The sequence below is a fragment of the Myxine glutinosa genome, chromosome 5 (assembly GCF_964187855.1).
Source record: "Myxine glutinosa chromosome 5, kmMyxGlut1.1, whole genome shotgun sequence".
NCBI classification, from domain to species: domain Eukaryota; kingdom Metazoa; phylum Chordata; class Myxini; order Myxiniformes; family Myxinidae; genus Myxine; species Myxine glutinosa.
Genome location: NC_136265.1, coordinates 207,292,017 through 207,304,432, shown reverse-complemented (window position 1 = coordinate 207,304,432; position 12,416 = coordinate 207,292,017). Strand labels below are relative to the sequence as shown.

Here is a 12,416-nt window from a genome sequence, read left to right as displayed (position 1 = left end):
TGTCAATGCAAAAAGTTTGTTTTTAGTTTTTTGTAAAAAAAAATTTTAATGAATGAATTCATATATATATGTATATATATATATATATATATATATATATTGTTGCGAATATGGAATTTGGCCTCCATATCCGCTTGTAAATATTCCCCTATTTCCCCAATACTCCCCAACTATCCCCAATCCCCCATTCCCTAGTCCCATTGTCTGTAAACAACACTCTGTAGAACCGACCTTCCCCTTTTTCCCCCATTAAATGTCGTGCCCAGGTCCACCGCATCTCACGTAGACAACTTTCGGACATCTTGCTAGTTATTCTTAGTCTATGTCAGTTAAGGACTCGTTTCCATTAATTCTGACTCTTCGTTGCACCAGAATGTGATTATATGGCACCAGTAGTGAGTTTAGGACCTTCCCATACCTCCTCCCATCTTCTTCCCCAAACAACAACAACAACAACAACTACAGCTACAACAACAACTACAACCACGGCGCGCGGGGGGAGTGTGCGCCCTCCCACCGGCTCGGTTAGCCGCCATGACCATGCGCTCCACGGGGTTACCACGAAGGGGCTCCCTGTCAGCCCCTCGTCAAGGGCGGAGCCGGTAACCCCCCCGCACGCACCCAATGAGAAGCAACGAGCCGATTCCATCTGGGGCGGAGCTAACGAGCCGAGGGCGTGTCACTCCCCGCCGGATATACGCAGCAACTCACCGGAGTCCGGACGTGAGGTGAGATGCGCCCCCAGCTTGAGAAGACAAGAAAGATACCTCCGAGCGCTGAGAGACCTCCTGCATCTTTTGGGCCGCGCTATCCTGTCCCTGAGCACAAGGTGCACCTTGTGCTGGCCATCGAATACCCGCTTTCCTTGCCATCAATCCCCGTGTGAGTCAGTTTTTGTCCTGTTTATCTGTCGTCTGTCGAGGCTATTATAAGACCGTAATTAAGTGCCTATCTTACTATGCTGTACCTCTCATCCCTGTAATCTGACCTTCCGCCCTAATATAATCTCCTCCGGAGGTCTTGAGAACCGTATCCCTGGTGTCGTGTCATTTTAATCCCAGCCGTGTGTCTTTTCCTTTATTGACCTAGCGTAGCGCGATTAGTCAACGTTCGGGTATAATCGGGTAACTTGTGCAGACGTGGTCATACCAAACCGCTCGGTAAATAACATCTAAGCCGCGTCTGTAACAATTGGTGTCGAGGAGTGGAATTCGAACCCGGGTCTAAATTTATTAGGCCCAAATTTGTAGTAGAATCGATTCGGAGCGCGTTTCCCGCGCGTTATTAGGCCCAAATTTGTAGTAGAATCGATTCGGAGCGCGTTTCCCGCGCGTTATTAGGCCCAAATTTGTAGTAGAATCGATTCGGAGCGCGTTTCCCGCACGTTATTAGGCCCAAATTTGTAGTAGAATCGATTCGGAGCGCGTTTCCCGCGCGAAATTATAACGGCGAAATTTGATTTTGTTATACGGAAATAAAAACCCGAATTTTGAAAGTCGCGCTATGGCAGACCAAGACAGCTGGGGTCCGGTAGTGTAGAGTGAGGCAGGGTCGGTCCAGGACCAAATTGAGGGACATGAGGGACAGGAGGAGAGCGAAGCAGCGAGGGTAGCAGACGCACAAAATAGCGTCGTTGTGCCCGACATTGCGGGAGCGCAAAATGGCGCCTCGCTGGTCACGGCGCCCGCGACCGTGGCAGCGCCCCTGGTGGATCCGAACCTTTTTATGTTGCAAATGGGGGCCCTTATGGAGAGGCTAGAAGCAAAAATGGGGGTAATGAATAACCAAATGGGGGTAATGAGGGACGAAGCGAGGGGAACCGGTGAGGGGTTAGACAACGGGATAAAAGAGGTGAGAAATGGGTTAATGGGGGTAGAAAACAGAATGGCCGCTCAAGAGAATCAAATGGAAGGGATGCAAAAGGGGTTAGAGGGGGTAGAAAATAGAATGGCTGCCCAGGAGAATCAGATAGAGGGAGTGAAAAATGGGTTAGAGGGGTTAGAAAACAGGATGGAAGGCAAATTGAGGGACATGAGGGACCAAGCGGAAAGGGAAGTTAACCAAATGGGGCGGCAGATAGAGGGGGTCAGAATGGGGGTAGAAACCAAACTGGATGCTCACAGGGAGGAAATGGAGCAGATGAGGGTGGCATCTGGGCAGGAGATGCAAGTGATGGGAGAGGAGATCAGAAGAGGAGTGAGTGAGGAGGTCGGAGGAGTGCGCGAGGAGGTGAGGCACTGTAAGGAGCACATGGAGAAGGAGGTGAGAAAGGGGACTGTAAAGTTACAAGGGGGCATAGAGGACCTGACGCAGGAGGTGGAGCAGCTGACGGTGGGACAAACGGAGTTAGTGGAGCAGGTTCAAAGGAACACTGCGGTATTAGGAGGTTTAAAAGCGACACAAAACGACATAAAAAACGACTTGATAGCGACAAAGAGGGAATGTCAGATGGTACGTGAGGGACTGACAACGAGGTTGGACGAGGTGATAGAGGTAATGGAGACGAAGGACCGGCAGGTGAGGACGCACCTGGAAACGGTCAAGGTAGCCTTAGAGGATGAGCTTGAGGAGACGTACCGGGGAATAAAAGAGGTGAAGCACAAATTAGAAGAAGTGGAAGAAGGGATGAGCGAAATTAAGAAGCGACGGAGAGGGGATAAGAAAGAGATAAAAGAGGAGATAAAAGAATTGGTCCAAAGTCTGTGTTTGGATCGTGATGATGTGCTCATTAACCGGATGAGGGATTCGCAGGTGATGGAGGAGAAGCGAAGAGGAAGAGGACCCGGTGTAAGTGGTGACCAATATGGTCGTGCGTATGATGCGCCAGGGGATTTAAGAAGCTTGGGGGTCGAGATAGACCCGGGTGTTCGTGAGAGGCCGTTGGTGAAGTGTGCGACAGGTCTGGTGTGCGAAAGAGGAGGTGTGCGAGAAAGTCCGACTCTGGGGTGTGTGAGGAAAAAGTGCGTGCCAAGGAGTGAGGGACTGAGGGTGCTGGCGAGAGTGAGTCGGTCGTAGCGTGTGTGCGAGGGAGCACATGGAAGCGCGGTGTGGTAAGTGTTACAGAGGGTGTGACGGGAGAGTGTGCGCGAGAAAGGTGTGCGCGAGAAAGGTGTGTGACGGACGGGTGCATGAGGAAAGAGTGCGCTGTCAGAAGTAAGGAAGAGTGTCCACCTGTGGTGAGTGTTACAGAGGGGGTAACGGGAGAGTGTGCGCGAGAAAGGTGTGTGACGGACAAGTGCATGGGGAAAGAGTGCGCTGTCAAGAGTAAGGGTGAGTGCGCTGGCAAGAATGGAGGTGAGAGTAGTGAGAGTGACAAGGAGAGTGAGTTGGTTGTGACAGGTGAGCGAGGATGTACACCTGGGATGGAAGGATGCACACCTGGAATGGTAGAGCGTGAGTGGGAATGCACGCTGGAGTTGGTGGTGAGGCACATGGTTGGGTGTGCGAATGAGGGCACACCTGTGATTGTCACAGAGGAGGTGACCGAGGAGGGGGCGCGAAGCGGTGTATTGGTGAGGTGTGCGAGCAACGAATGTGTGCCACAGTGTTCGGTGGTCAGGTGTGTGACCAAGGCTGTGAGTGGAATGAGGGTACCTGGGTGTGTAAGGAAAGGTACGAGGAGCATGGGCACGGCTGGATGTGTGAGCAAGGAACGGGCTGCGGGGTGTAAGCATGCAGGTGAAGCATCGACGTTAAACGGGTTAGAGGTTAGAGCGACTTTTAGCCGAAGCAGGCCCTCGGTGCGTGCTGGGCCTCGCTTTGAACGGCCGCGTCCGTGCTCCACTAGGCGGAGCTGGCAGCCCGATAGAAAGGGTCGTCATGGCGACCACTTTTTGGTGAGACGTGCCGGCAGGTCTAGATCGGGGCATTGGATGGCTCCACGCCGAGGTGGTGCGTGGGATCTCGGCACGGGTAAGCCCCCGTCCCTGCACCGAGTGCCGGACGCATCCTGCCGCCGGCACAAAACAACCAGCATTCATTGCTCGGCTTTACGAAGCCGGGCTTTGGACAGGAATTGGCGCACCGAGAGGCATTATTGAGTAGACTGGGTGATGAGGTTAGTGTTTTGGACCCAAAATTGGAGAAAAACAAAATTTGATGATTGGCAAGGGATTGGCAGTAGTGATTGGCAGATGATGGGTAGTGATTGGCAAATTTTTGATTTGTTGAAATTTGATGTGCAAAATTGGTAGTGAGAGACCCCCGATGTGGTGGGATGGCATCCCTGCCACCCTTCCCATGTGTGGGGCAAAGGAGCAATAGATTATGGGGGTGTATGGCAGTGAAAACTAGCCCGGGTGGGTTAGGTTATATTGATAGGGATCTAGCGAAGATGACAGTAGGTAACGTTAAGTTTAGTTAGTGACTGATACCTGTAGTGGGGACGCAGGTAGATTAGTGTGGATGATAATGACGAGGGAGCGCAATAGTTTAAAGGGAAGACTGGGAAGCGCAAGTTTCAGAGGGGAGTAGTTAGATGAGATGATGCCGTGTGTGTGTGAGGGTGGAACAGGTGTGATTGCACAGGTGTGCAACTGGACAGGTGTGTGGAGCAGTGTATGAGTAGTGAGTGTTGTGGATCAGCGCGAATGCGCTTGGGGAGAGAAGGGTGCAGGTGGCACCCGGTGTGAGAGCACAGGTGTGCAAGTACAGGTGTGTGGAGAGAGTTGGAGTAAGTGGTACGGAGTGGTGTGCATGGTGCGAAGGTGTGGATGGGGGAAGAGTGGACCCCTTTCACGAGTACCCGGGGCGGGTAGTGTAAGTGTTAGGTAGAGGGTACAGGTAAATTGTGGTTGGATATTGGCATCTGTGGTGCGGTTGCAGAATGGTGTTGTGAATGGGTGCATTAGTGTTGTGGAAATGGCTGGGCGTGTAGCCTGTTAGTGTGTGTAGTTGGTTGGGCACTCCACCACTGTGAGGATGTCGGCCAGGTGAGGCCGCAGGTGGGCTCTGGGAGCCGGTAGAGTTGTGGATGGGGCCCGAGGATCCGGAGGATGGACCCGGGTAGCCCAGTGCCAGAGAGGGCACCGAGTGGGGAGAGCGCCAGAGGGCCTTCCCCAGGTAGTTAGGTTAGGGTAAGGAGCAGGTAAGCTCGGAGGCAACTGCAGTGGTGGAGGTGTGCAGGTGGGTAGACCCACTGGGAGAGGTACACGCCACAGCCCAGAAATTGTGCGAGGGCACCGGGAGATGAATCGGGGGAGTGAGACCCCAAATTGAAAAGCACCACAGTTTGGCCAATGGGAATTGGTTTTTAGAACCCATAGTGTAAGAGGGCCAATGGTTTGGCCGGAGAAAGACCCCGGGTAGTGTAAAGTTGTTAAAGTCATTTAGGAAATAGTTAGGATTGATGAACCTGTCGCACCATACGCAGCCACTTACCTGTGGTGATGATGATGACTCCACACCTGTGTTTTCTTTGTCTTGGTGCAGGAAATGAGAATTGCTGTGAGGATTTGTGAGACGCATCACGACGTGGATGAGACATTGGGGTGATTCCATCTCTCCCTCCCTAGGAGGGACTGATGATGAATTGGTGATAGCAAATTATGATGTTGAGTTGGAGATGGCAAATTTTGATGAGAGTTGAAAATGGCAAATTTGATTGGTTAGGAGGGAGAGAAGACGAATTTGGTTTATGGGAGGAACGGGGAAGACAGTAGGGATGTTTGTTGATTTGTAAAGTAGATGTTTATGGGTAGTGTTGTGTTTTGTGGATACAGTAAGGGGTAAGGGAGGGGCCATGTAGGTTACCTGGTGGGGGGGGGGGGGGCGTACGGTAGGAACGTACCTGTCTCACCTGGTTCCCATGTGCCCCCAGTGTGCATCATCTTGTATTGCGTGCACTTTTGCGCCCTTACCACCTTACTCACTTGTCTGCTTCTTTTGTCTCCCACCTCCGAGGATCTGGCTTTGGGGCAGAGAGAGAGGAGAGAGGGGTGCTGGCTCCGCAGTTGTGGGCCTGCACTTTCGCTGCTTGCTGCTTGGATCGATACACCATATGGACCGCAATGTTTGTGGCCACCCACAATGGACCGCAGCTCTTTTGCGGCCAAGCACCACCCGTGGATGGACCTATGGGTCAACGTGGCACCTATGCCATACAGGTGAACCACTAACAGTTGGCCCCCTGACGGCCACAATAGAGAAATGGACGCGGTTGGCGCCTTTCTTTATTTTTTGAAAGAAGTAAGAAGGCCAAGTGCACCACACGAAGGCAAGACCAGCGGCAGAACATCGGCCGGCTGTGACACCACCGGTGATTCATAAACACTTTATTGGTGCACCGGATGGTGCTGACTGTGTTATGGGGTGGTGCTTTTCGTGCTGGAAAAGGGTGCTCTGCACGTTATTAAAGGCCGTAGGCCACAGAGCACTCGTGGGTTGGTGTATCGATGCTGGCATGCGTGCTCTCTCTATGCATAACATCTGCATGTGTTCCTCCAAAAACAGGTCCTGGATCGTAGTGTAAATATCAGCGTAGTCTTGTAAATAATGCTCCCTACCGGCTGTATGTTTAGTTTGCGAATTCTTTCCGGATTCGGTTATCCTGTGGGTGTGTTTCTGAGAGGAGAAGGGTGCAACGTCGCAGGGGGACATATTTACTCATTTGTGAATATCTGTAAAACTGTCGCACTCAGGGTAGAGTTAATAGTAGTGGGACCTACATCTGAGTGCCACACTAAACTAGGTAAAAATTTATCGGGTCGGGACGCCCCGAGGGTAGAGAAGGGTGCAATGTTGCGAATATGGAATTTGGCCTCCATATCCGCTTGTAAATATTCCCCTATTTCCCCAATACTCCCCAACTATCCCCAATCCCCCATTCCCTAGTCCCATTGTCTGTAAACAACACTCTGTAGAACCGACCTTCCCCTTTTTCCCCCATTAAATGTCGTGCCCAGGTCCACCGCATCTCACGTAGACAACTTTCGGACATCTTGCTAGTTATTCTTAGTCTATGTCAGTTAAGGACTCGTTTCCATTAATTCTGACTCTTCGTTGCACCAGAATGTGATTATATGGCACCAGTAGTGAGTTTAGGACCTTCCCATACCTCCTCCCATCTTCTTCCCCAAACAACAACAACAACAACAACTACAGCTACAACAACAACTACAACCACGGCGCGCGGGGGGAGTGTGCGCCCTCCCACCGGCTCGGTTAGCCGCCATGACCATGCGCTCCACGGGGTTACCACGAAGGGGCTCCCTGTCAGCCCCTCGTCAAGGGCGGAGCCGGTAACCCCCCCGCACGCACCCAATGAGAAGCAACGAGCCGATTCCATCTGGGGCGGAGCTAACGAGCCGAGGGCGTGTCACTCCCCGCCGGATATACGCAGCAACTCACCGGACGTGAGGTGAGATGCGCCCCCAGCTTGAGAAGACAAGAAAGATACCTCCGAGCGCTGAGAGACCTCCTGCATCTTTTGGGCCGCGCTATCCTGTCCCTGAGCACAAGGTGCACCTTGTGCTGGCCATCGAATACCCGCTTTCCTTGCCATCAATCCCCGTGTGAGTCAGTTTTTGTCCTGTTTATCTGTCGTCTGTCGGGGCTATTATAAGACCGTAATTAAGTGCCTATCTTACTATGCTGTACCTCTCATCCCTGTAATCTGACCTTCCGCCCTAATATAATCTCCTCCGGAGGTCTTGAGAACCGTATCCCTGGTGTCGTGTCATTTTAATCCCAGCCGTGTGTCTTTTCCTTTATTGACCTAGCGTAGCGCGATTAGTCAACGTTCGGGTATAATCGGGTAACTTGTGCAGACGTGGTCATACCAAACCGCTCGGTAAATAACATCTAAGCCGCGTCTGTAACAATATATATATATATATATATATATATACATATATATATATACTGTATATATGTACATATATATATATATATATATATATATATATATATATATATATATATATATATATTGGTATCTGTAATGTGGTTCTCCAACCTAATGAGCGGACAGCATGACGTCATCGCCATGCATGTCCGCATTGCCTGCAAAGCTCCAGAGGAACCATCCAGCACTGCGTCATTACGGATTATAAATTCAGATACTGTCACAAGTGCATGCAAAACTCACAGTTACCGACCTGGTTTCACCCTTGTTGGGGCTTCATCAGGGCAACGCAGTGAGGCTTTCCATACACTTGTAACTCTGTGAACCTTTCGGTTTTTATATCAGTCACTATGCGACCTTCATATCATCAGTGGAGAACCGCCAGCAAGGTGTCCCATACAGCTGCTGCTGCACCTTGCTGGGAGCGATAAGCACCGCCTGCCACACGGTAACGTTATCTCTGGTATCCACTCATCATATGGAGTCGACCTGGTTGCGGTTGGGAGTTACTAATAATGGTATCTGTAATCTGGTTCTCCAACCTAATGAGCGGACAGCATGACGTCATCGCCATGCATGTCCGCATTGCCTGCAAAGCTCCAGAGGAACCATCCAGCAGTGCATCATTACGGATTATAAATTCAGATACGGTTCTCCGTATTCAGTGGCGGTTCTCCATATTCAGTGGCATTACGGATTATAAATTCAGATATTCAGTGGCGGTTCTCCACTGATGATATGAAGGTCGCATAGTGACTGATATATATATATATATATATATATATAATTATATATATATATATATATATATATATATAATTATATATATATATATATATATATATATATATAATATACACATACATATGCAGAAATACCCCGGCCTACGTCATTAATTGGTTCCATAAGCCGTGACGTAACTCGGTTTTTGACGTAAACCGGGCGTAATGCCTTAATAAATGCCATTATATATACTAGGGCATGCCCGTACTATATATATATCTAAAATTATATCCCCCCCCCCTCTATTTACATGAAATGGTTTGGTCCAAAGCGAACGGCTTGCGAGTACGGTGACAATCCCCCCCTCTATTTACATGAAATGGTTTGGTCCAAAGCGAACGGCTTGCGAGTACGGTGACAATCCCCCCCCCTCTATTTACATGAAATGGTTTGGTCCAAAGCGAACGGCTTGCGGAGTTTGGTAAAGAAATCGCCATAGCGTGCACAAACGCGCAGGAAAGCGAAAGAATCGCAAATTAGTTTTAATTAGTTTTAAAACATAGTTTAACGCCAACATAGCGGCAACATAGTTTGCCAACGTGAAATAAATGAATACGCTCTCAAATGTGCCGTCCGAGGCAGAGTCTGTTCGGCACGTTCGGCACACGTGATAGCTCGCTGCTCTCTGATTGGTTGAATCGTTTTTTGGACATAGCTCGGTAACTACTTGTCCGATTAATATGAAACCTTGAAAAGGCACATCCTCGGGTCCCCAGCAATATACCTGGCAAGTTTCAAGTATATCGGACCCGTGGTTGTCGAGAAACAGCGGTCACAGACAAACAAACATACACACAGAGATTACTGGAATTATAGATAGATATACCATCCAGAGCTTGCAACGAAGATTGTGTCCTTATCCTCCGGGGTACTTCTTCAGAAGATCCTGGAACAAAGACTTCGCCTTCTCCTGTATCAGCAGCTGGCTCGTTGGTATGCGTTCATGGGTCTGGCGTTCGATCCACAACGAAAGGAGTCTCTCCATCTCGTCGAAAATCTGACCCCTCTTCACATTCATGACAGCAGTCTTCGCCGACGGCGCTTTTTCAGTGACGTATGCGAGAATGCGTTCCCTATCATGAATGATGGTCGATACCATCGACCGTGGCAGCCCCAAGGCATGCGCTATCAATGACACTTTTTCACCTTTTTCATACCTTTTAATCAGATTTAACTTATCTTCCATCGTAACCACATTACGCTTGGAAACACTAGCACTATCCTTCTTAGGACCCATGGCTAACACAGACACAGTAAAGGAATAATCACAAAAATAACAGCGAAAGGCAAAGCAAGCACGCGACCGCAGCACAGGACAAAATGCATATGGCGTCGCCTTTGTTTTGAATGAGAACCAGCAGCTACGTGTAGTATACTGTATGTACATTTTTTAAATTTTTAATGTGCTTTTTTATTGTATTTCAAATTGTTTTTTAGCTTCTTTTATTGTTAATTTTTATGTACTATTTTATTTATTTTAAATAAATTTTTAAGGAAAAATTAATTTTTTTCACGTCTTCCTATTATGATGGAGGAGTGACGTAAAGTCGCACATAATGACGTTCGCTGAACTGAAATTTACTCTAGAAGAGTGGTGTAAAGTCGGATTTGACGTAGGTCGAAATGGCGTAAAATGGGGTATTGCTGTATATGTATACTTACTTACTTACTTACTGCGTCGAGCTTGCTCGGCATTAAGTCACGTGACATATACAGTCACGTGAAAAAGTAAGTACATCCCATGTAAAGTTTTGACTTTTTCAACATTTTTCAACATACAGCTATTTGATCTTCATTTCAACAATATTGATAGATAAAGGTGATATAATATAACAAATATCATGAAACATTTACATTTTGCAGTCCATTGTATAATTTAAATAAACATAAATGCAAATTTCGCATGTGGAAAAAGTAAGTACACCCCGACATTTATCACGACTTCAAATACCTAAAATTAGAATCAGGTGCACCAGCTCAGGTGCAAATGATTAGAACATCGTTAGAGAGGATCTTGGAGGAAACTGTCTTATTTAAACCTCAGACATTTAGTTTGGTATGCTCTTTGTTGTTGAAGTGTGTGGCGTCACCATGCCTAGATCAAAAGAGCTCTCTGAGGCCTTCAGAAAGAAGGTTATAGATGCCTACGAGTATGGGAAGGGATTTAAAAAGATCTCCAAACAATTTGAAATCAATCATTCGACTGTCAGGAAGATCATCTACAAGTGGAGAAGATTCCAAACAACTGCCAACGTGTTTAGGCCAGGCCGCCCCAGCAAGTTCAGCCCGAGAGCAGACCACAAGATGCTGAAATAAGTCTCGAAGAACCCCAAAATGTCATCACGGGACCCCACAGGTAGCTCTTGCCACTGTTGATGTGAAAGTGCACGAGTCTACCATTAGAAAGAGGCTGCACAAATTTGATCGACATGGGAGGTGTGCCAGGAGGAAACCTTTGCTGTCTAAAGTGGCCATCAGGGTAAGACTAAAGTTTGCCGATGAACACCGAGGCAAAGACCAGCACTTCTGGAACAATATGCTCTGGACAGATGAGTCAAAGGTAGAGCTATTTGGCCACAGTACCAGAAGACATGTTTGGCGAAAACCAAAGACAGCATTTGACCACAAGAACCTGATACCAACTGTAAAGCATGGTGGTGGAATATATTATGGTTTGGGGCAGCTTTGCTGCATCAGGGCCTGGGCAGCTCACCATCATAGAATCCACTATGAATTCTTCATTGTACCAGAGGGTGCTTGAGGATAATGTGAGGCCATCTGTCGGAAAGTTGAAGCTCAACCGAAGGTGGACCTTGCAACATGACAATGACCCTAAACATACCAGTAAATCCACCAAGGAATGGCTGAAAAGAAAGAAATGGAGGGTTCTGGAATGGCCAAGTCAAAGCCCGGATCTAAATCCCATCGAGATGTTGTGGGGGGATTTGAAACGAGCTGTGCATGCAAGAAACCCCTCAAACATCGCACAGCTGAAAGAATCCTGCATGGAGGAGTGGGCAAAAATTTCTCCCAGTCGATGTCAGAGACTGGTAGACAGTTATAAGAAATGCCTACTTGAGGTTGTTTCTGCCAAAGGGGGCAATACCACCTATTAGAGCCAAGGGTGTACTTACTTTTTCCACATGCGAAATTTGCATTTATGTTTATTTAAATTATACAATGGACTACAAAATGTAAATGTTTCATGATATTTGTTATATTATATCACCTTTATCTATCAATATTGTTGAAATGAAGATCAAATAGCTGTATGTTGAAATATGTTGAAAAAGTCAAAACTTTACATGGGATGTACTTACTTTTTCACGTGACTGTATATATACGTGTATATATATATATATATATTTAGGCATTTCACAGAAAGTGATCAGACTGATCAGAAGTTTGTACAAGGATAAAGAGAATTGGGAGAGACAGTTCAGAATGGAGTGAGGCAAGTGATGCATCCCGTCTCCCAGCTTGTTCAACTTCGTAATAGATGACGTGTGTCATATAGTTGATGGAGAAAGTCAAGTAAGGGAAGGAGTCCGGATTGAAGATCAGAAACTCTGTGGGACTTAGAGTATGTAGATGATGCGCATTTTCTGGCCGTGACGATTACAGACTCTAGAAGGATCAGTGATGAAAGAAATACATTTGGTTTGAAGATGAGTATTCCTAAGGCAAAGGCAATGATGGTGAGAAGGCAGAATGAACGGGGAGATGAATGATGGAAGATAATTAGATAAGGGATGAAATTAGTGAGGAAGTAGGCTGACTTATTTACTTG

The 12,416-nt window shown here is 47.7% G+C and overlaps 1 protein-coding gene across 1 annotated transcript in view; it reads left to right on the top strand.

Annotated features, from left to right (window-relative positions):
• LOC137426454 (uncharacterized) overlaps nt 1–12,416 on the top strand; it is a 147,181-nt gene that overhangs the window by 124,175 nt on the left and 10,590 nt on the right. The window lies entirely within an intron of this gene.